The following is a 15724-nucleotide window of genomic DNA, read 5'->3' on the forward strand; positions in this document are numbered from 1 at the left end:
CTTTAAAGGCTTTGCCTAAAATCCTGCTAGTATTTATTTAATCCATAAAATAAGTAATACAGAGTTTGACTATCACACTTGGATAATCTTCACGTGGATAATCTTCCAGTCTGAGGTCACTATGGAGTGGCTAGCTCCAAAAAAGTTGATTTATTTATCCATTGAAATAGGTTTATTATCACTGCCTACATAGATTTCAGCACTTCTACTGTGAAATAAGTCAGATTGTTAGTAGGTAATTACTTGAAATAAGCAACAGAAATGCGTGTAAGCTTCGCATTTGGAGTGGTCTGTGGGCGTATTTAGTTTGGAGATGGGAAAGCTCAGGAACAACTTTCTGAGTTCTTCGTTTCAGATGATTTCTTCCTGTCCCTTTGGAAGTTCTATCATCATTAACAGCTTCCCAGGCTCTCCATGCCTTTAGTACCTTAAAACCTGAAACTTCACCCGTGAGGTCTCTACCGTCTGGAATCTGCCCTCCATCTTCCCATGGGCCTCCATGTCTCTCATTTCTGATACCATCTTTCATTTTTTTAAAAAAATGTAAAATAAATCTTTCCAAGTTTGAAGTCGTTTCATCTACTTCTACTCATCCCAGTCTCTGCTAAATGCTCATGTGTTTGTGGCACACTGTGAAGGAGAGCAGAATTTGCCACCCCAAAATACGCCTCTTTGGCATGTTGATTCTCTTGAAATGTTATTTTTAAGAAACAGTAGACATAGGAGCTCTGAAAACCATGTAGGAATTACCTTTTCATAAAAAATATTTCCGTTACTAAGGAAGTCCCCCATTTGTAAGGGTGTCGCCTTCTCTGCACCAGGAAGAGGAGGAATGGCCAAATCTCTAGAAATTCTTATCAGCCGAGAAGGACTTAAATCTGCACAGCAACCTTACACTTGTCTATGCTACTTTTCTTGGTAGTCTCCCATCCCTCAATCCTCACCCACCTCAGTATCTTCTCTTGTCTGTAGCTGGTGATGGCGTTTAAGGTGGAGGGTTGGGCCATTTGGGGAAGTTGTCTCCCCATGGGTACCTGGATATCTCCATGTATACAGGTGGTATGCATGTTATTAAACTTCTGTTTGCTATTCTCCTATTAATCTTTTATTACAGGGTTTCTCAGCCAAGAATCTAGAAGTGTAAAAGGAAAATTATTTTTTCCTCCTCTACACTGTGAACTTCTAGAAGGAAAGGACTCTTACTCATCATTGTGTTCCTGCAAGGTTTACAATCTATTGGGATTCGATATGTATCTACTAAATTGAGCTGAAATACAAATTATTTCAAATTTCTCACATATTTTTCATGCCTTTCAGCCACTTCTCTACTTTAGTTTCAATCATTTAGGACCCCTTCCTCGTAAAGACAACTGGTCTTGATACTTGATGTAAGCCTTTAACTAAGTCAGTTTTCTCAGCCTTTGCTCTAGTCATTCTTTTCCTCCCTGACTGGGAAAATTATTTATGAAGAGCATCCTGGGATCATGTGCATTCAGCAGCTGAGTGCTTAGGATAAGCTGTGGGTTTACTCCATTCCTCTAAATGAGTCTCTGGTTTGGAACTGTAACTCTGATTCATCTGGGCAAACAATGAGGTTAATCTCTTTGTTAACTCAATTGATTTTTCCATTCAATTAAAGTCCATTTTCTAGACATATGGATAGCTCTGTGCATGCACACCCACACCCACATATACCACCATACACATGAAACGCATATAACCCAGACCTTGAAGACTTAGGTAAATGCGAACCAAATGCCCAATTTCTTGATCTGTGTGTAACCATGCCTTGCCCATAATCTCTGTAAATTCCCAGCTCATTTCTCTCCGACTCTTTCTATCTCTGCCCTTGCATCTTTAGAGGTAATTAACCTGTAAAAATTGATGATGGACTTTTATAGTCAAAGCATATCTTGCAACTTTAACTCCAATCATAACACAAGCTTTGCCTGGAATCCACGCATTAATGAGCCTCCGTATTTAACTAAGGAGTCCGCACATGGTGGTTATCATTGATCTACCTTATAATCTTGTTTCTTATATCATATAGTCTTGTTTCTCATACCTCATATCACATCTTGTTTCTCATATCAAAATGTTGATATGCTCACAAAACCAATACCCACTATGAGTAATGCTCAAGGAGTTGTCCTTGTAAGTTTCCTTTCAGAGTAAGACCAACATGAAAGCATTACAGAAAAAAAAGTTCCTAACACCTTTCTTCTTTTATTTTTCTTACTTTTACAAATCAGATTTAATTACCTTGAGTAAAAAATAGGATGCATTTTTCTTGAAAGAAAAATTTTATCTCTCTCTTTTTTTTTTAATGTTACAAAGTCTAAGAAAATTTCTGTAGCACCTGTGACACTCAAAACAGAACAGATGCACCTGAGCTACTGTTTGCTAGGAGCAGATTTAGTGAAACACTTTCTCTTTTTTATCTTAAGAAGATATTCAATGTTGAATTTGGAACATAATGATTTATGTTATTACTATTCCTTGGTCTTATTGTTTGTTTGTTTGTTTTCAATTTAGATTCTTTCCTTGAGGTTCCTCATAAGTCTCATGACTTTGAACACCATTGATTTCCTAACACCTTCCCAAATTGCATTTCCGACTACTCAAATCATATACCTAGTCCCATCCTCAGCAACTCTACCTGGAGGATCATTAGGCAAACTTACTCTCCAAAACAAAACTTTCGACTCCTCCAAACACCATTCTAAAAATGACCTTCTCTTCTAGTGTTCTCCATTTCCGTTATCGGAAACATCATTCACTACATTGCTCACATCCAAAACCGGAAGAGATTTATAATTTGTTCTCACTCCCAATCATTTCCAAGCTATCAAAACCTCCTGAGGTGGGGGTCTGCCACCAAGATGGATTTTAAATCCAAGTGCTTTTCTTTACCCCATTTCACATCCAAGTCTAAGCCATTCCTGCTCCCCTGAACTAAGCAAGAGCCATTCAAGAGCATCCCTACTGATAGTCTTGACCCATTTGGATGCAGCCACCACAGAGTAGCCAGAAAAGTTGTTGTTGTTATTGTTTTTCAGGTAAATGTCTTCTTGTTACCCTCTACTTAAAACCCTCTGTATGTTTTCTATTGCACTTAGAATGAATTTCCATCTGTGGTCTCTATCTTCCTTTCCTGAGTGGGCCACTGCTTCCGTCTCAATTGTCCTACCCGCCCATTCTTCCCTTCTGTTGATGTATTTCAAGTATCCTTCTGGCTCTTCCTCAAACAGGCCAACATTTTTCCTTCAAGATTTCAATGAACATTGAACTGAATTACAGTTTAGCAAGTGCTCATTCCTGCTTCCCTCCAGAGTGGATGGAATATAGTTTCCAACTCTCCAACCATGACTTCAGCCATGAGGTTTGCTTTAGTCAATGGGATGTTAGCAGATCTAAGGAAAACAAAGACTTGATATGTGTTCACGGCATGAGGCTTGCCTCCTTGCTCTTCAGCCACTGCCCCAAGAACTTTTCCTGCGTGGACCCCAAATGAGGAGAACTATGCCCGCACTGTTAAGCAGAGTTTCCTGAGCTTAAATTGGAATCTCCTCAGCTAACTCACATATGAACAGGGCCAGATAATTTAAGTAACTGAGTTTTAGTAGCTTGTAATGCAGCATTTTTGTGGTTTTACTTGACTTGTACAACTATCTAGTTTAAAACTTATCCCACTGCTATCCCAAACAATCACTATAGTCTTTATTTGCCCATTACTATTTTGTGTCTTGTAAATAAAAGAAATAATCCTTTTTGGTGTGTGTTAATTTATTTTATTCTCAGATCACAAAATAATGCTTCTCTTTAGTAGTAACTCAGTAAATATTATTAATTGGATATATCAATAAACTAATAAAGTTCTAAACACGCCTCTCCCTTACCTCTCACAAGGACATTTTCATTCTCCAATCTGTGAAGAGTGAAATCCAGGAAGTAAATTGCTTTTGGAGAGATTCCTAGCCAAATGGTATAAGAGAATGTTTTTCTTGAAGGGAGTCTTGAATATTATTTTTAATTGTAAATTACCATAAAAAAAAAAAAAGTGGGAGTATGGTAGTCCTGAAGGCACACGTTGGTGTTTCCAATTTGGTGAGCCAGTTTGTTCAGAAAGGGTAAGTAGGGGCAGGCAGTTAGAGGCATAGGACTAACGTGAACAAGATAGCATTCTGAGTTGAGAAACAGTCACCACAAACAATACCACAGGTCTCAGAGTAAACTAAAGATAGCCCTGAAATTCATTCATTGAGAACCTGGTCTTTGACCTGTGGTGTACTGTGCCAGGTTAATCTGATTTCATGTAACACAGCATACTGTGAAGGAGGGTTTGATATTATTTCCATTGTGTAGCTTTAAAAGAAATTTAAAAGGGCAGTAGAGAGTTTATATAAGGATAGGGGACTTATTAAGAGCAGAGAGTTTAAATAAGGATAAGGGGACTTACTAAGTAGAGCTTGGATGAGACTAAACAATGATTTCTATTACAACAGTTCATCATTCTGATATTAACAATGGATCCAAGTACAAGTTAAAGAATATCTTGTATTAACATGTTGTAGAAAATAGTATGCCAAGTAAAAGACAGGCTAACGCTTTTAACTCAGAAGTACATTTAGTAAAAATTCAGATTGGACTGTATTTTCAAACTGAATGCAATTCATTAGTTCAACCTTGTCTTTCTTCCTTTCCAAGCTTAAGTCCATATTATACATATTAAATAAAGAATATTTTTATGTCATATCTTCTTTTTATCATAAGGACCATGTACAGTCTAGGTGGGCTCTGTATGGACAGAATTATTTTCACTAGGGTGGATGGTAAAGAAGTCTGAACAAAGAATGAGGAGGAACGTGAGGTTACTTACCGCCCAAGGGGAGTCCCAGTGAGCGCCTGGAAGAACATTTCCCACTTCGTACTCTAGGTGGAGGCACTAGTACGTATAGAATGAAAATACCAGAAAAGTCCTCTTGGGGTACTAGAGCATATTTTAATGCTATCCTGATCCCTTAAATCAAAGAACGTTGGAACTGAAAAGGGCTGTATGGAACAGCTGGATTATTCTTTAATTTTACAGGGAAGGAAACACACACCTAGATACTCTAAGTGGGTTACGAATTGCCTCCACTTTCCAAGCCTTTATCACATTGGTCATGACTGCTCAGCCTAACCTGACGAAATTAATTGATCGTCTGTGAGTTTCTCTATTATTAGTACATCATTTCCACAATAAAGTTGGGAAACATCCAAAGGGTATTAGTCACCATCAAATGGGCTTTCCTTTTGGACAGACCTCTCATGTTGTCCTTTTCTGTTATATAATGTCTTACTTCTGGTGTGATTAGTTTCCATTGTTATTTTTCAGTAAACACAAATTTGTTAGTTTCTAAATCATGGATTGTCTCTTAATATAATCTTTTGTCTCCCCTTCATGTTATAACATCACCTTTTTTCTATGTCCTCCCCGGCCTTGAAGTCAGATAACCATGGTCATACTTCAGGGATCCATACTCAAGTGCCTACACGGAGTAGGAAGAGAGTATGCCTTCCTCAAGTCTTTTTTAAGAGGATCACCTGCTTGCAATTGTGCTTAGATTATTTTTCTTCATGTGGAAATACAGACCCAAGAAAGCAGATCTTCCAATTTTTCAGCACTTCCCAGAAATTCAGATTTTTATGGATATGTCACAATCGTAAAATGCAAATATTTGGTTTAATTTTTCTTTTTTCACAACACTCAGTAAACTCTACAAGCCAAGGTGTACCCCATTTCGGCATGAATATTATTCTGAGCTGAAGGGAATTGAGACTTTAAGGGCTCAAGAGGAAATTTTGCTCTTCCCTTAAGTATATAGAAAAATCTAAATTGGAGGTCTGTCCCAGAACAAGAGTTATTAGCAGAAATAAATTTTATCTGAGTGTCCCATCTGCATGTCAGGGTAAACCCCTAATTACTAAACATCTGTTCATCTTCTTATTGTCCTCTGAATTGCATTCTTTTCCTCTGATGTCCCAGACCCACACCCCTTCTCTTTAGTTCAGAATGACATATATATATATACATACACCTCACTTTGCCTGACTACCTTTGGAATTTCTATACCTGTGTGGACTCCCTGCATGTACATTATTAAAGTTGATTTTCTTCTGTTAATCTGTCTCATGAGCTGCTGCTTTAAATTTTAACTCTCTGAGCCTATTACATCATCATGTGGATTACGTTTTTTATTCTATGGTATGCACAGATTACAAAGTGTGCATGCCAACCACTCAATAGTCTTAGCTTGTGTTTTTGATTGTCCTCTATCTTTCTATTTGACATTTACATATTTTAATCTTTTTGGATCATTCTCATATCTGTTCACAAGATACTAAATTAGATTCCATCTCAGAAAGTCTATGGAAACTTTTTTCTTCTCCTTTCCCTCTAAAGACTCGTTGCTTTCCAATTTGGAGATCTTAAATGGTAGCCCAATATATAACTTTTGTCCCCCTGTGGTTTGTTTTTTAATTGAGGTATAATGTACATACAGTGAAAGGCATAGATCTTAAGTGTAAAGATTGATGAATTTTGACAAATGTTTGAATTTGTGCACTTAAAACCCACTAAAGGTGAAAATAATCTTTTACACCTGAAAATCGCATGCACATTCCCAGTGAATTACTCTGACATCACAGGCAAACACTTAGTTTTGCTTATTCTTGATCTTCATATAAGTGCAACCAAACATTGTGTACTTTTTGTGAGCATCTACTATTGCTCAGTATAATGTTTTTAAGACTAACTTAAGTTATTGCACATATGAGCAGTTTGTACCTCTGTTGTTATTATTCTGTTGTGGACGTAAACTATAAAGTATAATTTGTTTATACATTCTTCTTTGAGATGGACATTGTGCTTCTCCAGTTTAAAGTTATTATGAATAAAGCTCTTATAAGCACTCACATTTAAGTATTTTCCTGGACATATATTTTCACTGCTCTTGTATAAAATATTTGATGGATGTTCTGGGTTATAGAGTAGGTATGTACTTAACTTAAAAACAAATTGCCAGGGGCCTGCGTGGCTCAGTGCGTTAAAGCCTCTGCCTTCAGCTCAGGTCTTGAGATAGAGCCCCTCCTCGGGCTCTCTGCTCAGCGGGGAGACTGCATCCTCCTCTCTCTCTGCCTGCCTCTCTGCCTACTTGTGATCTCTGTCTGTCAAATAAATAAAAAAAAAATCTTAAAAAAAAATTGCCAGTTTCCTATGTAGTTGTACCATTTTAAAATCCCATCAATCCTGTTCTTGCAAACATTTGGTGTGGCCATTCCTTTGAATTTTAGTCATTATATTGCTTATAAAGTGGTATCTGATTTTAATTTGCTTTTTCTTTGTGACTAATGATGTTGAACCCTTTCATGTGCATAGTAAACATTTTTATATTTTTTTGCGGGGGGGGGGACTGTATCAGGTCTTGTTATTTAATTGGATTTCTTGTCTTTTTATTGCTATGTTATACATTTTTATGAGTAGTTGTATGCATTGCAAATATTTTCTCCTGGCTTGCAACTTGGTTATTTTTAAAAGAATGTCTAGCAATAAATAAGTGTGTAAGTTTAATGAAATCTAATTTATCCCTTTTGTTCTTTGACTAGGGAGAAGAAATCTTTGCCTATCCTACCATCATGAAACGGTTTCTCTATGTTTGCTTTTAGAAGCTTTACAATTTTAGCTTTTAAATGTAGGTATACAAAACATATCTCTTTTTGGTAAACATTCTAAAGGTCAAGATGAAAATTTCCCTTTTAATTTTCAACTGCTTCCGTATTATTTGCTGGATAGATGTTTGTTTCCCACTGAAATTTTTTGTCACCCCCTTTAAACAACCATTGACCAGCTGTGTATGGATCTATTATCTTTCATTGATCTATTCGACCTTATGTAAATGTCACACTCTATTGATTACTGTGGCTTTATAGAAGTTTTAAGTTCAGCAAGTATAAATTCCTCAACTTTGCCTTCTGCTCATTGTTGCTACTTCATTTTGCTACTGTATTTCCCATCAATTTAAAAATTGCATTCTTTGTTTATATTTTAAAAACTTACTTGACTGGGTTTGACATGAATCTTAGAGACCAAATTGAGGAAAATAGATAGGTTTGAAATATTAAGTCTTCCACTTTGCATATTCTCCTTTTATTTGGGTCTTTTAAAACTTAACTTCCCTCAGTAATGTTTTTGTGGTTTTCAGACTAGTGGTCTATTTTATTATATTTTATTTTCTAATTGTTTATTGTTAGCATATAGATACCAGATAGAAATTTGTTTTATCATTTGTCCTGTGACACAGGACTAAATTCACTTATTAGATCTACTAGCTTTTTTGTATATTCCTTTGTTTTTTTTTTTAAGATTTTATTTATTTATTTGACAAACAGAGATCACAGGGAAGCAGGCAGAGAGAGAGGAGGAAGCAGGCTCCCTGCTGAGCAGAGAGCCTGATGTGGGGCTCTATCCCAGGACCCTGGGATCATGACCCGCCCGAGCTGAAGGCAGAGGCTTTAACCCACTGAGCCACCCAGGCGCCCCTCCTTTGGTTTTTCTACTTAAACAATCATTTTGTATAGCAATGAGGATATCGGTATGTGTTCCTTTTAAACTTTAAGTCATTTGTTTGCGTGGGTTCTTTTTTTCCCCCTAATTGAATTTGCTAGAATTTCTAGAACAATGTTGAGTCAAAGTGGCAAGAGCAAAAATCCTTATCCTCTTCCTGATAATAAGTGGGAGGAGTTCAATATTTCACAATTAGGTTTTATGCTAACTATAGATGTTTCCTTCTTTTCTAGTTGGCTGAGAGTTTTATCATTACTGGGTCTTTAATCTTGTCAAATACTTTTTCCACATCTATTAAGGTATATGAATTTTGTTCATTCTATTGATGTAATGAATCATTTGTACTGATTTTTAAAATAATAAATCCATGTTTTGTTACTGAGAAAAACCTCATTAAGTCTCCTAGTAATATTTTTATATATTGTTGGATGTAATTTCCTTGTACTTTGTTAAGGATTTTTCCATGTCTTTTCATGAGAGATAGTGGTCTGTAGTTTTGTTTTGTTTTATTTTGTTTTTTTCTTGGAATATATTTGGCTAATTTTCATATCTGGGTTTTTCTGGTCTTATAAAATGAGGTGGGAAGTGATCTTTCCTCTTCCATATTCTGATAAGCTTGTCTAAGTTTGGTTTTATCCTTGGTTAGAATCTATAAGTAAAAACACTTTGACCTGGTGAGGAAAGTTCAAATCTTTAATTTTTATAAAACAAATCTAGTCTTATTCATATATTCTATTTATTTTACCTAATCTATCTTTTATCAAAAACTAATCATGGGAGATGACAGAAGGGTCATCTAGTGCTTACTTCAAGTCCTTTCATATGGGTCTACAAGATGTTGAAGGCAGATACCACAAATTATTTAAGACATTCATAATCAACAGTTTAAGCGAACATAAATACTAACACTAACGCATCTCAATAATTACCTTCCAGCATGGTCATACTAGGAAACAGTCTACTAATTCTGCCAATATGATCACAATACTAGTTTGAGATGCTATCTCAGTAAGAATCTTTCTATTTTTATGTTTTTTTTATTTTTTTTAAAGATTTTATTTATTTATTTGACAGAGAGAGATCACAAGTAGGCAGAGAGGCAGGCAGAGAGAAAGGAAGGGAAGCAGGCTCCCCACTGAGCAGAGAGCCCGATGTGGGACTCGATCTCAGGACCCTGAGATCATGACCTGAGCCGAAGGCAGAGGCTTTAACCCACTGAGCCACCCAGGCGCCCGAGAATCTTTCTATTTTTAAATGCATATCTAGAACCCAACTGGATTAACCTTGTTTTAGTGATGTTTTTCAATGGCTTTTCTATATCTAAATAATCAAACTTGTTCATAAACATCTGCTCATAATATTTATTCCGTCTTATTGCCTGGAGGATCTCTAGTAGCTTTCTTTTTTTCATTGCTGATACCATTTTTCATTCTCTTTTCTGGATCAATTTTGTCAGAGTTTTTTCAGTTTTTTTAACTTTTCAGAAGACCAACTTTTGACTGTGTTAATTTTTTTTCCATCATTTGTTCTTTATTTTACGAATTTTCAGTCTTACTATTATTTCCTTTTATTTACTCTGGGTTTGAATTATTCTTTTTTTAAGGTTAAGCTTAAAATATTGATTTCAAGCCTTTTCTCTTTGATAACATAAACATTTAAATCTAAAAATTTCCATCAAGTCATGAACTATTTTCCACTGATTTTGATAAATTGTATTTTCACTGCCACTGACTTAAAAATACGTTCTAATGTTCTTGTGAACTTTAAATGGATGTATAGAGTGCCGAATACCACCCGTAGAGTTTCTGATTCAGTAGATACGGCTGGAGTCAGAGATTTAGCATTTCCAGCAAGTTCTCACAAGGGGCTGATGATGCTGTTCTGTGGAGCAGACCTGAGACATCACTGTTCTCCGGCATGGTTCTTACTCTTAAGGTGTGATCTTCCTGAGACTTCTTCACACTAGTGGTTTAGAAATCAAATTTCTCCCCAAACCTGACTACTTCTAGAATCTCTGTTCTTCTGTCCTCTTCTCAGCAATTATGCTATGCTAGGCCTGTGGAGTCGAGGCTGGTACCACGACTTTGTGTTCAGCCAAAGTCTGAAATATACAGATGTTTGAGTCTCCTTTTCTGTGCAAGTCTCTCATTTCTCTTACCTTGTGCCCCCAAACCAGCAGCCTCGGGAGTTCCAAACTGCAACCACTGTTCTCTTTGTCTGGCCAGGCTTTTGGTTCTTCTTCCTGGTGCTGCAGTTTGAGAAGTGCTCAGACAGAAAACCAAGGTGAACAGGGATTCAGCTCAAGAGTTATCATTCTTTCAGGAATTAGAGTCATATGCTATGTTATTCCCAAATCCTACAAAGAGTTGTTTCATATATTTAATCTTATTTTGTTGATTTTTTTTTTTAATGTCAGGCCAGTAAACCTGATATCCATTACTTTGCTGGGCCCAGAATGTATCATTATTGCAACTCTTTATCCTCAACTAAGTGAGGGATATTTCCAGAAACAGCTAGTTGCTTTTCATTTCTTTGGTTCTCATTTTCCACTTTCTAATGCCTGCTCCAATGAAAAAACACAACAACATATTTAATATTTGGAACTCAGTTAAATTGATGTTGATTGAAACAAGGTAGATGTCAAACAACCTAATAAAAAGAATCTTTTTTCAAGTATCCATTCATTTTTCGTTTTTTCATTCATTTTATAATTACTGACCCCTTACTTTCTGTCAAGCTTTGAGCTAAAGATTGGCGATTAAATCATGAATAAGAGAGTTACAATTCTTTTATACTGTCTGGAAATAGAAAATCTGAAGGAAAAATCTCATGATGAAAAAAAGATCACTCGGGGTGCCTGGGTGGCTCAGTGGGTTAAAGCCTCTGTCTTCAGCTCGGATCATGATCCCAAGGTCCCAGGATAGAGCCCCTCATCAGGCTCTCTGCTCAGCAGGGAACCTGCTTTCTCCTCTCTCTCTCTCTGCCTGCCTCTCTGCCTACTTGCGAGCTCTGTCAAATAAATAAATAATATCTTAAAAAGAAAAGAACACTGTAACTGCCATGAGTTCTCTTTTTTTGACATTCATTTTGGTGAATTCATCTTGGTTTAGGATCCAGAGAACTGGATCACGTCTTAGTTCCAGATATAATCAAATTCTAGGCAACTAATTTGTGATAACTGAACTCACCAGAGAATAAAGTACTTTAATCACAATACCAATTTATTAAATTATACTAAGATCTCTAACTACAGTGTCTGCTCTCACACCCTCAGGCCAAGACATTCTTTCATTGCACACAAGTCTATTATAACAAGGAATTGTTAAACAAGGAACTGTTTTACAACAATGAAATCAGCACAAAGACTATTAAATGATAAGAATGGTTTCTGGCACCAGGCTCTGGTAATCTAACATTTCATCCTCACAGGAATATTTATTGACCCACTACTTTCCCACAGCATTTTGATGTGATACATATTACTAAAATCCTTGTTTCACAAATAGAAACACTGAGGCACGGAGAGTCTGAGTAACCAGTAGGAGGTAGGGAGATTCGAACATAATGAAGTCTGGCTCAAGAGCTCTAATTCTCAGCCCCTCAGCTATAGGGCTATGCAGAGACTACTGTATCAAGGTCTGACATATTGATTCTTGAGAGGGGCAATACTTGTACTGAGTTTGCTTGGGAAGTCACTTCTTCCCCTCTACTTTTCTGTTTCAGGAGCTGCCTAGCATGTCTTTGACTAAAACATTATTTCCTTAGATATGATAATGAATTCAATCATGTTTCAGTGAAGTTTGTCAGGTGAACTCGAATAACTCTCCTAAATCCATTATTGTTAATTAAGAGTGAGATCTCAACCTGGAACACTCTGGTTGGTGTCTGCATTCAGAAATACTGAATTTGGCTTTAGCATCTTTAAAATCATAATTTGTTGCCATGCATTTAATATGGTGAGATGTCACATTAAAAAAAAAATATCATTGGATGTCCTTTCCTGCTTTGTTGTAGATTAATTGACCATATGGTTGTGGGTTCATTTCCAGGTTTTCTATTCTGTTCAGTTGATCTGTGTGTCTATTTTGTGCCAGTGCCATACTGTTGTGATCACTATAGCTTTGTAATATCATTTGAAGTCCAGGACTGGGATGCCTCCAGCTTTGCTTTTCTTTTTCAAGGTTGCTTTGACTATTCAAGGTCTTGTATAGTTTCATATAAATCTTGGGATTCTTTGTTCTAACTCTGTGAAAAATGCTGTTTTTTTTTTTAATAGGGATTGCATTAAATGTGTCAGTGACTTTGAATTGTATAGATATTTTAACAATATTTGTTCTTCCAATCCATGAGCATGGAATGTTTTTCAATTTCTTTGTGTTTTCTTCAATTTCTTTTATCAGTGTTCTATAGTTTTCAGAATACAGATCTTTTACCCCTTTGGTTATGTTTATTCCTAGGTATCTTATTGTTTTTGGCACAATTGTAAATGGGATTGATTCCTTAATTTCTCTTTCTTCTTCTTCAGTGGTGTATAGAAATGCAATAGATGGTGTTGAGGAAACTGGACAGTGACAAGCAAAACAATGTAACTGGACCACACACAAAAATAAATTCCAAATGGAGTATGGACACAAATATGAGACTTGAAACTATAAAAATCCTAGAGGACTACATAGATAGTAATTTCTTTGACACCAGCCATAGCAACTACTTTCTACCTATGTCTCTGAATCAAGGAAAACAAAAACGAAAATAAACTACTGGGACTTCAGCATAAAGCTTCTGAAAACAGAAGCTAAGGAAACAGTCAACAAAACTAAAAGGCAACCTACAGAAGGGGAGAAGGCATTTGCAGATATATCTGATAAAGGGTCAGTATCCAAAATATATAAAGAACTTGTAAAACTCAACAACCAAAAAATGAATAATTTAATTAAAAAATGGGAAGAAGACATGAATAGACACTTTTTCAAAGAAGACATACAGACAGCAACAGACACATGAAAAGATGTTCAATATCACTCATCATCAGGGAAATACAGATCAGAACTACAATGAAATACCACTTCACACCTGTCAGAATGGCTAAAATTAACAACACAAGAAAGAACAGGTGTTGGCCAGGATGTAGAAGAGTTGAACACTCTTGCACTGTTGGTGGGAATGCACACTGGTTCAGCCACTGTGGAAAACAATATGGAAGTTCTTCAAAAAGTTAAAAATATAACTACCCTAGGATCCAGCAATTGTGTTACTAGGTATTTACCCAAAGATGATAACAATAAAAGGACTACATGTGCTCTGATGTTTATAGCAGTAGTATCTACAATTGCAAAATTATGGAAACAGTTGAAATGTCCATCCACTGAGGAATGAATAAAGAAAAAGTTGTGGTTGTGTGTGTACACATAATGAATATAATATACATATTGCATATTATATATTACATCTAATATATATATAATTATATATATTATATAATATAATATTATATATTATATTAAATGTAATATATAATATATGTAATAATAACTCAGCCATAAAAAATAATGGAATCTTGCCATTTGCAATGACATTGACGGAGTTAGACAGTCTTACGCTAAACAAAATAAGTCAGTCGGAGAAAGACGAATACTATATACTTTCACTCATATGTGGGATTTAAGAAACAAAATAAATGAGCAAAGGGGCAAAAAAAAAAAAAAGGAGAGAAGGAAGCAAGCCAAGAAACAGACTCATGACTATAGAGAACAGCCTGATGGCTATGGGTGGGGTGGGGGGATGGGTGAAACGGGTGATGGGGATGAAGGAGTGCGGTGATGAGCAGTGGGTGTTGTGTGATTGTGTGAATCACTATATTGTATACCTGAAACTAATATTACACTGTATGTCACCTAACTGGAATTTAAATAAAAATCTCTTAAAAGTTCGGATTTTCATCAGTTCTCTTGAAAACATCAGAAAATGTAGCAATAACAGACCCACATTCTACATAGTGGCAATCCCCTAGCGCCCTTCAAGCCACTGTATTCATTAACATCACCTGCTTAACACTCTTAGGCATTTTCATTAGCAAACCTTGATATGTAGTTAAACTGGCAGGAAAGTAATTATTGCTATCATTTCATCAAATTATATATATATATATAACACTTATTATTTTTAATATCCACAGAGTTGTCTGTAATTGGAGTGTCTTATTTATTTAAACATTCTCTTATTAAATTACATTCATATGATAATCTATAAGATCGAAGCCACTAGATTGGGATAGAAATAGAGTCACATTTTTATATTTCTCCCATCAATCACGTGAGTAAACACCTCTATTCATCAGGAAACCTAGCATCAGCTCTCTCTCCTTCACTTGCCTCTTCTTTATCTATAACAACAAAACAGTCTTGCTGACAGAATACTGGAAAGGGAATTTTGAAAATGCTAACCGCTTACTTGCAGTAATGGCTTTTTATCTGCCCCCGATTCTCTTGCTCTCAAAGTTTCAGGCCCAAAGACTGGAGCCACAAAGTCTTATCTCTGCCTGCTGCAAACAGGCTCAAATCCCTGAAAGTGCAGAAAAGGCAACTCTGAGAGAGTCACACCTTTCTTCCTAACCTACCTCACAAAGTTAGCTGGACTTGGAAAGCAATGGTGGCTTTTTTTAAACTTTTCCAGAGTGAGTATTCTCTTACAAGGCTATAGACAGGGGTTTCTGTAGGACCCTACTAAGAGGGATACAACCTGCAAACTTCCTTACAGTTGCATTTGAATCACCTTTAGCAACTCTGGGATCCTTTTAGTCCAAATGGCACTTTTATTCTTTACAAAATCTCTAACTTTGAACCTCAGAGAAAAGGTGTGGACCAAGATCCCTGACCCCACCTAGGAGGTTCCCAGATCCAGTGCAAACTCACCCACCTCTTCTCCTAGAACACAAAGTGGTATTGCAGGAGGGAGATTTTCTTTTTCCCTACCCCGCCAAAGGGCAAACATTCTGTGATGTTCTTCCTCAAGGAAAATTAGCACAAGTTTATGTACTTCATGTTATTGTTATATTAAGCCGGTCGGATTGCCATCACAAAATATCACAGACTGTGTGGCTCAAGCAACAGAAATTCATCT

This window comes from Mustela nivalis (genome assembly GCF_964662115.1).
Source record: "Mustela nivalis genome assembly, chromosome: 7".
NCBI lineage: Eukaryota > Metazoa > Chordata > Mammalia > Carnivora > Mustelidae > Mustela > Mustela nivalis.